The sequence below is a fragment of the Podarcis erhardii genome (assembly GCF_964252035.2).
Source record: "Podarcis erhardii genome assembly, chromosome: 3".
NCBI lineage: Eukaryota > Metazoa > Chordata > Lepidosauria > Squamata > Lacertidae > Podarcis > Podarcis erhardii.
Window position 1 is genome coordinate 109,665,739 of NC_138507.1, and position 14,706 is coordinate 109,680,444.

At 44.9% G+C, this 14,706-nt stretch overlaps 1 long non-coding RNA gene across 1 annotated transcript; it reads right to left on the reverse strand.

Moving 5' to 3' along the window:
* Positions 1-10,244: 10,244 nt before the first annotated feature.
* On the reverse strand, positions 10,245-14,423 carry LOC309338167. Its single transcript, XR_014154779.1, has 2 exons — positions 14,315-14,423; positions 10,245-10,528 (listed from the first exon to the last, which is right to left on the reverse strand). It is a non-coding gene; the product is annotated as an uncharacterized lncRNA (long non-coding RNA).
* Positions 14,424-14,706: the final 283 nt, after the last annotated feature.

A 14,706-nucleotide genomic window follows, 5' to 3' on the forward strand; every position in this document is an offset into this window, starting at 1 on the left:
ATGGAAAAACCAATATATATATATATTTTAAAGGCTGCTTTAAATGCAAGCTTCCTCGGGTGCGTCCTTTTCATTTATTAATTAACAGAGAACAGAAAAGCCCGGAGTGGGTTACAACAATAATTTAAAAACACCATAAGTGATAAGATCAAGCAATATTACAGAAAAACTCAATGCATTCACAAAATCAGCACACTGATGAGGGCATCCCACCTAAATCCCATATGCAGGGCTGTGTGCAGCAGTTGTGCTTAAAAATGGTGTTAGAATTCAGCCCCAAGACAGCCCAAAGTCTGCGCTGGAGGAGCACTAGGGAAAGCTGGATTCCTGAGTCTTTCATGCGCTATGCAAATTAAGGATAAGGTAAAGGGGACCCCTGACCATTAGGTCCAGTCGTGACCAACTGGGGTTGTGGTGCTCATCTCACTTTATTGGCCAAGGGAGCCGGCGTACAGCTTCCGGGTCATGTGGCCAGCATGACTAAGGCACTTCTGGCGAACCAGAGCAGTGCACGGAAACGTACCTATTCATCTACTTACACTTTGACGTGCTTTCGAACTGCTAGGTTGGCAGGAGCAGAGAGCGAGCAACGGGAGCTCACCCCGTCGCGGGGATTCAAACCGCCGACCTTCTGATCGGCAAGTCCTAGGCTCTGTGGTTTAACCCACAGCACCACCCGTGTCCCAGAAATTAAGGATATTTGCATGCAATTTTGAGCTGCATTGCTTCTTCTGCTTCCACAAGTCATGGGGGAGAGCAGAGTCACACAAGCACAGGCGCTTCAAAACCCTGTGCAGCCGGCATCATCTACATATTTTTTCAAGCTGACCTGAACCATAGGGACTAGAAACTTCCTTTATTCTGTTTAAGTGAAGTGGAAGTTTCTCAAGACACTGAGCTCTCTTCCCAGTTTCAAATTCATTTGTGCTAAATCGTGGAGCAGACACGCTCCTGCACCGGCCCTGATTATTTTCTACTGCAAGACATCTAAGTTTACATGCTGACAACAAAAGGAAACATCCCTGGAGCCATTAAAAATCGGCAACCAATGGAAAAATAAATAAATCATTCAAGGTGGCGCTATGGCTTGTCCTGCACACAAACACACACATGCTCTCCTTCCAGCCATCTCAAAAAGTTATGTCTCTTTTCCCCGCTTCTCTATTAAAGGTGCATGTTTGGTTGCTATAGTGATTATTTCCCACTTCGAAACATTATTGTGCTTAATAGCCGCTTTAGGCAAAGGGAGGCAAAACAGAAAATCATGACTTGGCCATCTCGCAAATGGTCAGCCTCTGTGATCTCTCATTTCTGAGCAACTTTTAAGTGTCTCTGGCAGTGATTCCTACATTCTCCAAAATGTCGTGTGCTGTCATTACGCCCCGAGAGCCTGAATAGCACACAGCAGGGCATCCGCTGCAGCAGAGGTAGAGCGCCGCGTAACAGAAATCACTGTTAAGGTAAACTCATTTGTTGGGCTGTCTCCCCTCCTCTTCCCGGCACACAGTCAGCCTTTGATCTGAAATCATGCCAGCCCCCTTGTTGACCAAAGGCGCTTCAATGCTAACAACAAAATAAAAAAGGGGGGGCAACACCCCTCCCCGGGGAGTTAGATTTAAAGGTACTTTAGCCAAATCATGTCCCCATAGCCTTGCAAAAGCAGTGGCGAGGAAGGCCACTGCAAGAGCTAAGTGGGGCAGGTTCAAGATATTTTGCCGCCCGAGGCAGAGCAATAAACTGTGAACTCTCCTCGCAAGTCCCCAAGGGAGCTCGACTAGTTTTGGCACCTGAGGGAGAAAATCCCTCTCCCTGGGAGTAAAAATACAGTAATAAAGTTGCATTTATCGTTTGCCATGTTTGACAAATTTGTCTCTGTCATTACAGCAGCTTCTTGCACATTCATGACTGGTAAGGTTTTGCCTGAGATAGTTACCTCAATCTGCTTAATGGTAAAGTCTATGCTGGGCAGATTTCTTTTGCCTTTGCCACCTTCCCTCCCAGACCCTCCAAGTGTCCCTATTTTTCAGGGACATCCTTGATTTAGAGAAGCTGTCCCGGTTTCTGATTTTATCCCAGAATGTCCCACCTTTCCTTAGGACGTCCCTATTTTCATTGGAGAAATATTGGAGGGTATGGAGTTATCCAGCTTTTGAGCCATCTGAAGGAAGCCCTGTATAGGGAAGGTTTTTTTTCCTAATGTTTATAGTTTTTATGTTTTTATATATGTTGGAAGCCACCCAGAGTGGCAAACCAGTCAGATGGGTGGGTATAAATAGCAAAATTCTTATTCTTATGGAATAGGACATCCCTATTTTCATCAGAGAAATGTTGGAGGGTATGCATTTAAATCCCTCTTATACCACTTTGAAGGCCATAGCTTCTCTCAAAGAATCTTGGGAGCTGTAGTTTGTTGTGGGTTCTGGGAGTTGTTTGCCTCCCAGATCTACAATTCCCAGAGTTCCCTGGGAAGAAAGATTGGCTGTTAAACCACTCTGACAATTATAGCACTGGGAAGGCACTAGAGAGTGTCTTCAAGCAACTCTCAGCACCTTAAACAGGACTCCTTGGGGGAAGCCATAACTGTTAAAGTGGTATACTCGTGATGTCAGTGCATGGTGTGTGCCTGAACAGTAGTTATTTTCTAACCCAATAAGTGTGATGCTGGGGTATAAGCCAAGGAACACAAGAGGAGGTAAAACTTAGGTCCTCACACTGGTTTAAATGTGTAATGGAAATATGGCTATGCTGTGCAAATCATCATGATGATAATGATGATAATAATTACAGTGGTACCTCAGGTTGCAAACACCTCGGGTTACAAACACTTTGGGTTGCAAACTCCACTAACCCAGAAGTAGGACCTTGGGTTAAGAACTTTGCCCCAGGACAGAAATTGCAACCCAGTGGCACGGCAGCAGCTGGAAGCCCCATTAGCTAAAGTGGTACCTCAGGTTAAGAACCGTTTCAGGTTAAGAAAGGACCTCCGGAACAAATTAAGTTTGTAACCAGAGGTACCACTGTAATAGCAAAGTAGCAGAAAGATGAGGAAGGAAAACACTTCCTTTGTGGATGTGAGTGTTCAATGCTTGCAGTCAAACGTAATGGCTGTGTTTATGGAAGACAATCTTACTCGGCTACGAGTGATCACCAAAGAAGAAGAAGAAGAAGAAGAAGAAGAAGTGGGGTGTGGGCACAGAAGGGGCAAAGTGCATTTGTGGGGAAGGAGAGCTTTGTTCCGCGTGGTAGATTTCTGAAAGGGCGATAAATGCATCTTCCACATAATCATTCCCATCTAAATGTATTGTCTCTTTGGTATGTCCAGCTGATGACATTAAGTTTCATGGAAGATATGAAACTTATGAACGGACTGCTTGCAGAGGTAGACTTTGTTTGGATACATATGGCAATATTTGGAATGAGTTTTTCCCAGTGTAGTGGGCTATTAATATTTATATATGTATTAGTGTCAGGGAACTGCCATCGGAGCTCAGGGTGGTGGAGAGGCTCTTGGATGCTGGGAGACCCTCGGAGGATGCTGAGGAGGGAACCAGCAGGGGAAGAGGGAGGGCTTCCGCTGAAGAAGGAGGGGAGGAGGAGACAGCGTCGGAGGCAAGGCTCAGAGACGCTTCCAGCGAGACCAGCGGTGAGAGCTCAGGACCTCCCCTTGGAACGCCTACTCTGCGCAGAAAGCTGTCGCGCAGGGAATCAAGGAGGAGACTTTCTGTCAAAGAACTTTTATGTTGGAAGAAATTCAGGAAACGCCCACTGACGGATTCTGCCAGTGATTAAGGCAGCCACTAACTACAAAACTGGGAGCGTTTTAGCGCTTACGCACAAGCAACCCCTTATCCCATTACAATTAAGATAATAATATCACATATATATTCATATTTATTTTCTACACATTTTTGTGCTCTTTTATTTTTCTTTTCTTCTTCTTTCTTCTTCTCTTTTTCTTTGCATCACTTTATTTCTTTATAATTTAAACCTTTTCAATCAAATATTGAACTGCCCTGAGACCTCTGGGTATAAGGAGGTATATAAATTCAATAAATAAATTATTAATAAATATTAATAAATATTAATAAATATTAATAAATATTAATGCAGGGGGGGGAATCACGGAAGGAAGCGTAGCATGGCAGACTTATTTTCTATCATGTAACCACAGGTGTAAAAAGGCAAAAGGTAAAGGACGCCTGGACGTTTAAGTCCAGTCAAAGGCGGCTATGGGGTTGTGGCGCTCATCTTGCTTTCAGGCTGAGGAAGCCGATGTTTGTCCACAGACAGATTTCTGGGTCATGTGGCCAGCATGACTAAACAGCTTCTGGTGCAATGGAACACCATGATAGAAACCAGAGCGCCCAGAAATGCCATTTACCTTCCCATCACAGCGGTAGCTATTTACTGTTGTTGGCCGCTCTGAGCCCGGCTTTGGCTGGGGAGGGCGGGATATAAATAAAATTTATTATTTTATTTATTTATTTATTTATTTACTTGCACTGGCATACTTTCAAACTGCTAGGTTGGAAGGAGCTGGGACAGAGCAATGGGAGCTCACCCCGTTGTGTGGATTCGAACTGCCAACCTTCTGATTGGCAAGCCCAAGAGGCCCAGTGGTTTAGACCACAGCGCCACCCATGTCCACAGGTAACCACAGGTGTAACCACAGGTGTAACCACAGGTGTACAGCCAATGGGGCAGTGCGAGGGGGCTAGCTATTTCTCTGTGGAGCAGTTTGCCCCTCTTTGCCCACCTGCAGTGTCTCCTACAGACAAACACAGAGACAGACATTGGAAACATAGGAAGTTGAGTTTTATTAAATCATAGCAATGGTCTATCCATCTCCGTATTAGCTACAGTGATTCACAGTGATGCCCAGGATTTCTTCCCAAGCCCTACCTAGAGATACCAGGTAACTGAACCTGGGACCACCTGTGTGAGAAACTGATGCTCCACCAATGAGCTACAGACCTTTGCCTTTCATAAATCAAGACCTTTATTGTCCCAATGGTAGAAGAGCTGGAAGCAAGGACTGCAGATTCAAGACTTTGTTGATGTCCTCTGGCCAGCCTATCAGAATCTGTTCCTCTGGCTCAGCCCTTCTCAACCAATCAAGGCTTTTGCTTTCCATCACAATTTGAATAAGACTGGTGCTCAAACCCTGCTTCTTTCTTTCGCGAAGGCATGCGTTTATTTTAAACATTCCCCATATACTCTTGAGTGCGAAAGGTGACATTGCTCAGACAGCTTGGCAAAGGCAACACATCAGACGAGGCTTTGAAAACTGCTGATGCTATTTCAGGGGCTGCTTCCGTGTGAAATCACAGAAGCTGCAAATCCTTCCAAATCTCTCTTTCTCTCTGCCACAGGGTAGACATTTCAGATGGATTTATGGAACAAGGCTTTTTTAAAAAACCACACACACGGATGCATTGCAATTGATAACGTGGAAAGGTGGAAAGGTTAGAGGCCATTTGTTGGAAACCCATTCACCCCTGCAGTAAGGAATAGTTTATTAAACACTACAGGCAGTTTTATCAAGTCTTTAAAGGAAATCTATCCTACTTACCGTTAGATCCAGTTTTCAGATGAGCAGAATCCTACTAAGAGGATATTTCAATGGTTTTAGGGGAAGGAGGGGTTTATTTTGTTTTTGGCTAATTCCTATTTTGCCCTGTACACCCCTGGCACCTCTGCCAAAATCTGTACTGAAGGGTTGGGGGCTCTCTGAAACAAAATGGGACATAGTTCAAGATGCTGCATAAGGTAAAGGTAAAGGGACCCCTGACCATTAGGTCCAGCTGTTACCGACTCTGGTGTTGCGGTGCTCATCTCGCTTTATTGGCCGAGGGAGCCAACGTACAGCTTCCAGGTCATGTGGCCAGCATGACTAAGCCACTTCTGGCGAACCAGAGCAGCGCACAGAAACACCCTTTACGTTCCCGCCAGAGCAGTACCTATTTATCTACTTGCACTTTGATGTGCTTTCGAACTGCTAGGTTGGCAGGAGCAGGGACCGAGCAACGGGAGCTCACCCCATCGCGGGGATTCAAACTGCCGACCTTCTGATCGGCAAGTCCTAAGCTCTGTGGTTTAACCCACAGTGCCACCCATGTCCCTAAGATGTTGCATAGGTAAAAGGAAATTCGTGAAAATTGCCCTTTCCTCCAGCTGGATCCTCCACATGATATAGAACAGGGGTCAGCAAACTTTTCCAGTAGGGGGCCGGTCCACTGTCCCTCAGACCTTGTGGGGGGCCGGACAATGTTTTGAAAAATAAAATAAAAATGAACAAATTCCTATGCCCCACAAATAACCCAGATATGCATTTTAAGTAAAAGCACACATTCTACTCATGTAAAAACACCAGGCAGGCCCCACAAATAACCCAGGAATGCATTTTAAATAAAAGAACACATTTTACTTATGCAAAAACACAATGATTCCCAGACCTTCCGCAGGCCAGATTGAGAAGGTGATTGGGCCGGATCCGCCCCCCGGACCTTAGTTTGCCTACCCACAATATAGAATCTGCTCCACAAATGGGAAAAGCAGGGCATGATTCACCATTTTTATCCCACGTCTCAGGAAGAGTCACCTGGAGAACCTAGCAGCAATTCTAAAGCGGATGGGAGATGGTGCACACAGAAATTAAAACAATAAAGTACTAAAACAGACTGAGCCAGCGATCACCGATAAAACAGCAATCCTGAAATAAAACAAGGCAGTTAAACGCTCCGAATGATCTTGGACTCCAGCTTCAGTGCAGCCAATCGACAGGGATGATGAGAGTTTAACTTTCTGCAACATCTGCAGGCACAGCAATTTGGCATCTGTAACCTTGACGCTGTAGCTGCCACAGTGGTGCAAACCACTCTGTGACATCATAGCCACTGAAGGCGAAATATACTGAGTCGAGAGTGGATTTCATGCTCTTTATTCAGCTCATAGTGGTGAGGAGGAATGGAAGTTCCCCCAGAATGTCTGCCTTATCTACATTATTTACACAATGGGCCCAACATGATTGGCTAATTCCGGGATTCTCCTGTAGGCCAATCAGATTGCGGATTCCCTTCCACCTGGAGCTGGATTGGGTGGCTCCTGTAGACCAATCAAACTGCTGCATTCTGGATCCTATTGTTCTAGGACCAATCAGGCTGCTGCCTTTTGGATCCTATTCAACTCAGTACATAACAGAAGGCCATAGAGATTTCTTACACGATCTGTCCCACACAATCTGTGTAATGTGAAGGAATGGATATATATTTGCACAATCCATCTTGTCTTTCTGCTTGCTTTCATCCCCTGGGATTTATTTATTTTCCTATGGCAAAGACATCAGCAGCCTCAAATCGCGTTGCAATTCTGCATAACCATCAATCCTTTCCCATCCACCCAACCACCCTTCCAGAACGACGAGCCTGAGTTACTACCTCTGTCACCTAATCAGCGAATTGGTGGTCTTTGCTCTTTGGGAAACTGCCGTCAGAGTTTGACAAAGTCCAATCCCATAATGGGGTCGTTTGGGAGAACAGAGCCTACGCCCCAATAGTTTGCCCTCCTTACGCCTAATTAGACAAATTCCAATAAGCATCTGGTGTTTGGCATTGTACTTGGACATTAGTGGAAACCATTACAAGTTGTAATGGCTTGTTATCACACATTCCCCCCCCACCTTTTGTTAAAAGAAATTAAAATGTTTAGCAGGGTTCTTTTCTCTATTTTTTTGCTTGTTTGTGAGTGTGGTGGATTTAATTAAAATTAACAGAGCATGTCAATAACGCTCCATCCTCTCTCTAATGGATTGCCCTTCCAACCTGCCTTAAATGAAGCAAGGCGGGATGCTTCAGAGATGGATGAGCGCCGGCCTTCCTTTGGCGGCATGTGCCTGTCACACAGGTGTTGGAAACTAGTTTCCTTCTCATCAAGATGTCCATCAAGGAAAAGCCCAAGGCGGCTGGAGAAAACATGAGGGCAAAATGTGATAATGCAAGAGTGATTGGAAGGATTCCAAGGAATTGCGACGGAACGGTGGGCGGGTGAGTTTGGAAAGTGAGTGACACATTGAGAGGAGTGACATGTGGAGAGAATCGCAACACTAATGATTCCCAGAAACTAGTATACACAGATATACTGCTTCCAACAGTGCTGGTAGAAGACAGCCATAGAATCCTAGAATTGTTGAGTTGGAAGGGACCACAAGAGTCATCTAGCACAACAATGCAGGAATCTTCTGCCCAATGTGGGGTTCAAAAGCACGATCCTGAAATTAAGTGCTCTGCTGACTGAACTACCTACCATGAGACATCTTGCCAATCACCATAGATAGTTGCACTTGATAAGCTTTAAAATTGCTGGAAGAAATATCAACAACCTCAGATATGCAGATGACACAACCTTGATGGCAGAAAGTGAGGAGGAATTAAAGAACCTTTTATTGAGGGTGAAAGAGGAGAGCGCAAAATATGGTCTGAAGCTCAACATCAAAAAAACTAAGATCATGGCCACTGGTCCCATCACCTCCTGGCAAATAGAAGGGGAAGAGATGGAGGCAGTCAGAGATTTTACTTTCTTGGGCTCCATGATCACTGCAGATGGTGACAGCAGTCAGGAAATTAAAAGACACCTGCTTCTTGGGAGAAAAGCAATGACAAACCTAGACAGCATCTTAAAAAGCAGAGACATTACCTTGTCAACAAAGGTCCGTATAGTTAAAGCTATGGTTTTCCTAGTAGTGATGTATGGAAGTGAGAGCTGGACCATAAAGAAGGCTGATCGCTGAAGAATTGATGCTTTTGAATTATGGTGCTGGATGAGACTCTTGAGAGTCCCATCGACTGCAAGAAGATCAAACCTATCCATTCTGAAAGAAGTCAGCCCTGAGTGCTCACTGGAAGGACAAGTCCTGAAGCTGAGGCTCCAATACTTTGGCCACCTCATGAGAAGAGAAGACTCCCTGGAAAAGACCCTGATGTTGGGAAAGATGGAGGGCCCAAGGAGAAGGGATGACAGAGGACGAGATGGTTGGACAGTGTTCTCGAAGCTACCAGCATGAGTTTGACCAAACTGCAGGAGGCCGTGGAAGACAGGAGTGCCTGGCGTTCTCTGGTCCATGGGGTCACGAAAAGTCAGACACAACTAAATGACTAAGCAACAACAACAACAATCTTCTATGAATTTGTCTAAACCTTTTTAAAATCAATCCAAGCTGGTGGCTATCAGTCCATCTGTTTATTCCACAGTTTTGCTGTGTATAAATTGTGTCGATAATTTGTGTTGCTGTTGCCTTTTCCTGAATCTTCTAACTTCATATTCACTGGATGACCCCAAGGTTCTAGTATTAGATGAAGGAGAGACAAAGTTTCCTATCTCTACACTCTGGGAATTTCAGAATCTGATTTCCCCCCTTTTTTTTACAAAGTGATAATAATAATAAATAAATAAGAATAAAAATGTGCACCCCACCACCGAGGCCATTCCATTGTAACTATCCACCCTCCCAAAATTTCAACACCTCTTGCCATGGTATGACCCTTTTCTGTTTTAACAGTGCATATTCTACAAACACCTTCCATATCTCCTCAAAATAATTTCTCCTGCATATTTCCCATCTTACCTTAATGACACATGTTAATTTATCCTTAATAGCTATATCCCAGACCTCTTTATACCATTCTTCCATTTTGTATTCTGCTTGCCCCTTCCACTTCCTAGCTATCATAATTCGTGCAGCTGTCAATAAATTTGTGAGCAAGTCCTTCGTACCCTGCAAACCTTTCACCCCAGTCGAGATCTGACTTCATAAATATATTCAGGTTAATGCAGAAATGGGACGTGCATGTATATGGATGAACACCTTCAAAACGAAGCAGAGATAGGTGGATCTGACCCTACATACCATCTCTGGCATGTGATGCTACTGCTATCCAACAGTCTCACTCAAAACCTCCAACATTTCCGCAAAGTTTCAACACAATGGTGCCTGAGACAATACACTTGCCTCTCTAGGGTGTAATTACTGCCAACAATTCAAATGATGAGTGTGATTGTATCGCACGGTATCACTGAGCCAAAATATCCCTCAGTGGTGGGTGGGAAAAGGTGTGTTTCATTTCATACTAGTGCTGCTTTTGTAAAGTGTACGCAGGTTTTATCTTCAAATTACTGGAAAGAGAGAAAACCACGCATTACACCCACAAGAGGCTGTGGGTCAAATTATACTTTTGCATTTATTCTCCCCCCCCTCCTTCTCTTTGCATGAGCTTATTATAGGTACGTTTCCTTACAAGGGATTTTCATTTCATTTCTGTTCCTTCCTGGGCCTTCTAAGGAATCCGTGCTTTAAACTTTCGAAGGACAAGGTCGGAGAAGAAAAGCGGAATTGATCTTTTCTCCTCCCCGCCCTCGACTTGCGGTTCAGTTCACAAACATTGGCCTTTTACTTTTTTTGAAATGAAAGCCCTCCTTTCCCGGGGGAGCTTTCCCAAATTCTTGCAGGCTCCTCTCAGCTGGTGACGGGCAGCACCTGAAAGGATCCAAAGATTAAACAATGAATGGCTGTGTGAACTTTCCTTCTGTGGAAAGCGCCAGTCGAATTCCAAGGCGGGGGGGAGGCAATGGAGGGATACCATAGAAATTTTACCCAAACCTATAGATCTTGAAAGAGCTTTTCATCATCAGACAGAATTCTGTAGTAGGGCTACTATGGAGAGGCTAGAAGGAAACAAGGGTAGCAAATCTTATTTAATGTACCATGAGAACTGCCTTTAGCCAGGACCATCTGCAATCTTTTTTTATTGCTTGAGGGGGGCGGGGCAGAAAAGGATAGGTAGGTCTTCTGAGAAAAGAATGGAAAATGTGAGATTTCCTCATAGCAAACAGATTTCTTAGCATAATCCAGGGGTGGGAAACTTTAGGCTGGATGTAACCCCCGCCCCGGCCCTTCTAAACAGACTAAACAGACTCTCTCTAACAACGCCCATGATTTTAAAAGTTATGGAAGCCTTTTCTCTCCTAAAATCAAAGCCATCAGGCACATCAAGTAAAACACCTCAAATAAAAGGTGTAGCTTAGCCAGTATGTTTATGAGTATGGTACTGGTGCTGGAGGAGACTCTTGAGAGTCCCATGGACTGCAAGAAGATCAAACCTATCCACTCTTAAGGAAATCAGCCCTGAGTGCTCACTGGAAGGACAGGTTGTGAAGCTGAGGCTCCAATACTTTGGCCACCTCATGAGAAGAGAAGACTCCCTGGAAAAGACCCTGATGTTGGGAAAGATGGAGGGCCCAAGGAGAAGGGGACAACAGAGGACGAGATGGTTGGACAGTGTTCTCGAAGCTACCAGCATGAGTTTTACCAAACTGCGGGAGGCAGTGGAAGACAGGAGTGCATGGCGTGCTCTGGTCCATGGGGTCACAAAGAGTCGGACATGACTAAACGACTAAACAACAACTGTGCTCAAGGGATATGAGGAGATATATCAGGCAGGTCCCGCTTGGAGAACATGCTCTGGAATGCTCTCGCGAGATCTCGCAGGACTGTCCAAGTTCCTGCGAGATCTCATGACAACATCCCAGAGCCCGGCAAGCAGGGCAGAGAGCTCAAATGCTCTTTCTGCACCAGAAAACCCAGTGCAAAAAAGAGATTTAAGACCCTCTGCCATGTGTACAGTTAATTTGCACCATTTCGACCTGCTGGTTTCAGCCATGGCAAGGCAGACATTGTGCAAGTTAATTGCGTACAAGATGCGATCATGCTGTACATTTACAACACTTCCATGGGAGTGTGTCTTATTTAAGTCAACGGGACTTCCTTCTGAGTTTACATGCATTGGATCCCACTGCATGCTACCTTAGTACCATAACAGCTAATTTCTTACCCGCCCTTCCCTATGAGGTGCCAGGGAAGGATACACAAAACCAAAAATGCATCGTTAAGATCTGTTAAAACAGATTGCAGTCAAAAGAATGAGGTTCCTGAAATGTATATCTCTCAAATGTCAAAGGTCAAGTGAAAATGTGTGCCTTCGCCCTATGATAAAATCTGTGCAATGAAGGTGCCAGGCACACCTCTCTAGAGAGGGAATCCTACAGCTTAGGGGCTGCCTCAAAGAAAGCCCTCTCCCAAACCACCATCCACCAAGCATCCCAGAACTACAGTGGATGCTCGGGTTGCGATCATGATCCATGCGGGATGCACGTTTGCAACCCGCAGTGTCCGCAACCTGCAGCGGCGCATCTGCACACACACTGGTTGCAATTTGGCGCTTTTGCACATGTGCAAAGCACAATTTAGTGCTTCTGCGCATGCGCGAGTGCCGAAACCCAGAAGTAATCCCTTCCAGGTTTTGGTGCATCCGTATCCCGAAAACGCGCAAGCTGAAGTGTCTGTAACCCAAGGTATAACTGTACCAAGAAGGCAAACCTAGGCAGCATCTTAAAAAGCAGAGACATCACCTTGCCAACAAAGGTCCGTATAGTTAAAGCTATGGTTTTCCTAGTAGTGATGTATGGAAGTGAGAGCTGGACCATCAAGAAGGCTGATCGTCGAAGAATTGATGCTTTTGAATTATGGTGCTGGAGGAGACTCTTGAGAGTCCCATAGACTGCAAGAAGATCAAACCTATCCATTCTGAAGGAAATCAGCCCTGAGTGCTCACTGGAAGGGCAGATCGTGAAGCTGAGGTTCCAATACTTTGGCCACCTCATGAGAAGAGAAGACTCCCTGGAAAAGACCCTGATGTTGGGAAAGATGGAGGGCCCAAGGAGAAGGGGACAACAGAGGATGAGATGGTTGGATAGTGTTCTCGAAGCTACTAGCATGAGTTTGACCAAACTGCGGGAGGCCGTGGAAGACAGGAGTGCCTGGCGTGCTCTGGTCCATGGGGTCACGAAAAGTCGGACACAACTAAACGACTAAACAACAACAACAACAACAACAATCTTCTACGAATTTGTCTAAACCTTTTTAAAATCAATCCAAGCTGGTGGCTATCAGTCCATCTGTTTTTTCCACAGTTTTACTGTGTATAAATTGTGTCGATAATTTTTGTTGTTGTTGCCTTTTCCTGAATCTTCTAACTTCATATTCACTGGATGACCCCAAGGTTCTAGTATTAGATGAAGGAGAGACAAAGTTTCCTATCTCTACACTCTGGGAATTTCAGAATCTGATTCCCCCCCCCCTTTTTTAGAAAGTGATAATAATAAATAAATAAGAATAAAACAGTCAAAAGAATGAGGTTCCTGAAATGTATCTCTCTCAAATGTCAAAGGTCAAGTGAAAATGTGTGCCTTCGCCCTATGATAAAATCTGTGCAATGAAGGTGCCAGGCACACCTCTCTAGAGAGGGAATCCTACAGCTTAGGGGCTGCCTCAAAGAAAGCCCTCTCCCAAACCACCATCCACCAAGCATCCCAGAACTACAGTGGATGCTCGGGTTGCGATCATGATCCATGCGGGATGCACGTTTGCAACCAGCAGTGTCCGCAACCTGCAGCGGCGCATCTGCACACACACTGGTTGCAATTTGGCGCTTTTGCACATGTGCAAAGCGCAATTTAGTGCTTCTGCGCATGCGCGAGTGCCGAAACCCAGAAGTAATCCCTTCCAGGTTTTGGTGCATCCGTATCCCGAAAACGCGCAAGCTGAAGTGTCTGTAACCCAAAGTATGACTGTACCAAGAAGGCTGAGAGTTGCTAGGAGATACTCCGGCTCCCCCCACGTGGTTTCAATTCTCAGAGTGGTTTGACAAGAAACTCTGGGAATTGTAGCTCTGTGAGGGGCATAGAGGGTATTCTAACAACTCTCAGTACAGTGGTACCTCGTGTTACATATGCTTCAGGTTACAGACTCCGCTAACCCAGAAATAGTGCTTCAGGTTAAGAACTTTGCATCAGGATGAGAACAGAAATCGTGCTTCGGCGGCACAGCGGCAGCAGGAGGCCCCATTAGCTAAAGTGGTGCTTCAGGTTAAGAACAGTTTCAGGTTAAGAACGGACCTCCGGAACGAATTGAGTACTTAACCCAAGGTACCACTGTGCCCTTAACAAACTGAACTTCCCCAGATTCTGTGGGGGAACCCATGACTGTTTAAAGAAGTATGATATTGCTTTAAAAGTATAGTGCAGTGGGGGTTATTATTATTATTTAGTGCATGTATATCTGGATAGAAGTTTCTAGAACTATGCAGAAATTGCCTCTGAAGAATCTCCTCCTGGTGTGTGGAGAAAGAAACTGGAGGAAAATATTTTACTGAATTTTCGTGGGGGGAGGGGAGTTCTTCATCAGTTTCTCAGGGGTGGGGCTTACCATTTGAAGTGGCACAACTTCTTTCTCTTTCCCCCAACGGCCTTCTTTCTTTGTTGCCACGGCAACTGTATTTGCATCCTTTACAGTGTCCTGGACCTAGCACCACTCTGGGGCATTGTGGAAGGGATAGGATAGATCATAATAATGATAATGAGGATAATGATGATGATATAGATGTTGGGGAAAGTACTGCAAAGAATGTACCGTTCTCATATTGTTTTCATGGGCAGCCAAGAGACTATAAAGACATAGCAGCATTTGATCCCAGTTGGTGTCTCTATTGTTTTATAAATTGTTTTTCTATCATCTATCATCTATCTATCTATCATCTATCTATCTATCTATCTATCTATCTATCTACCTATCTATCTATCTATCTATCTATCTATCTA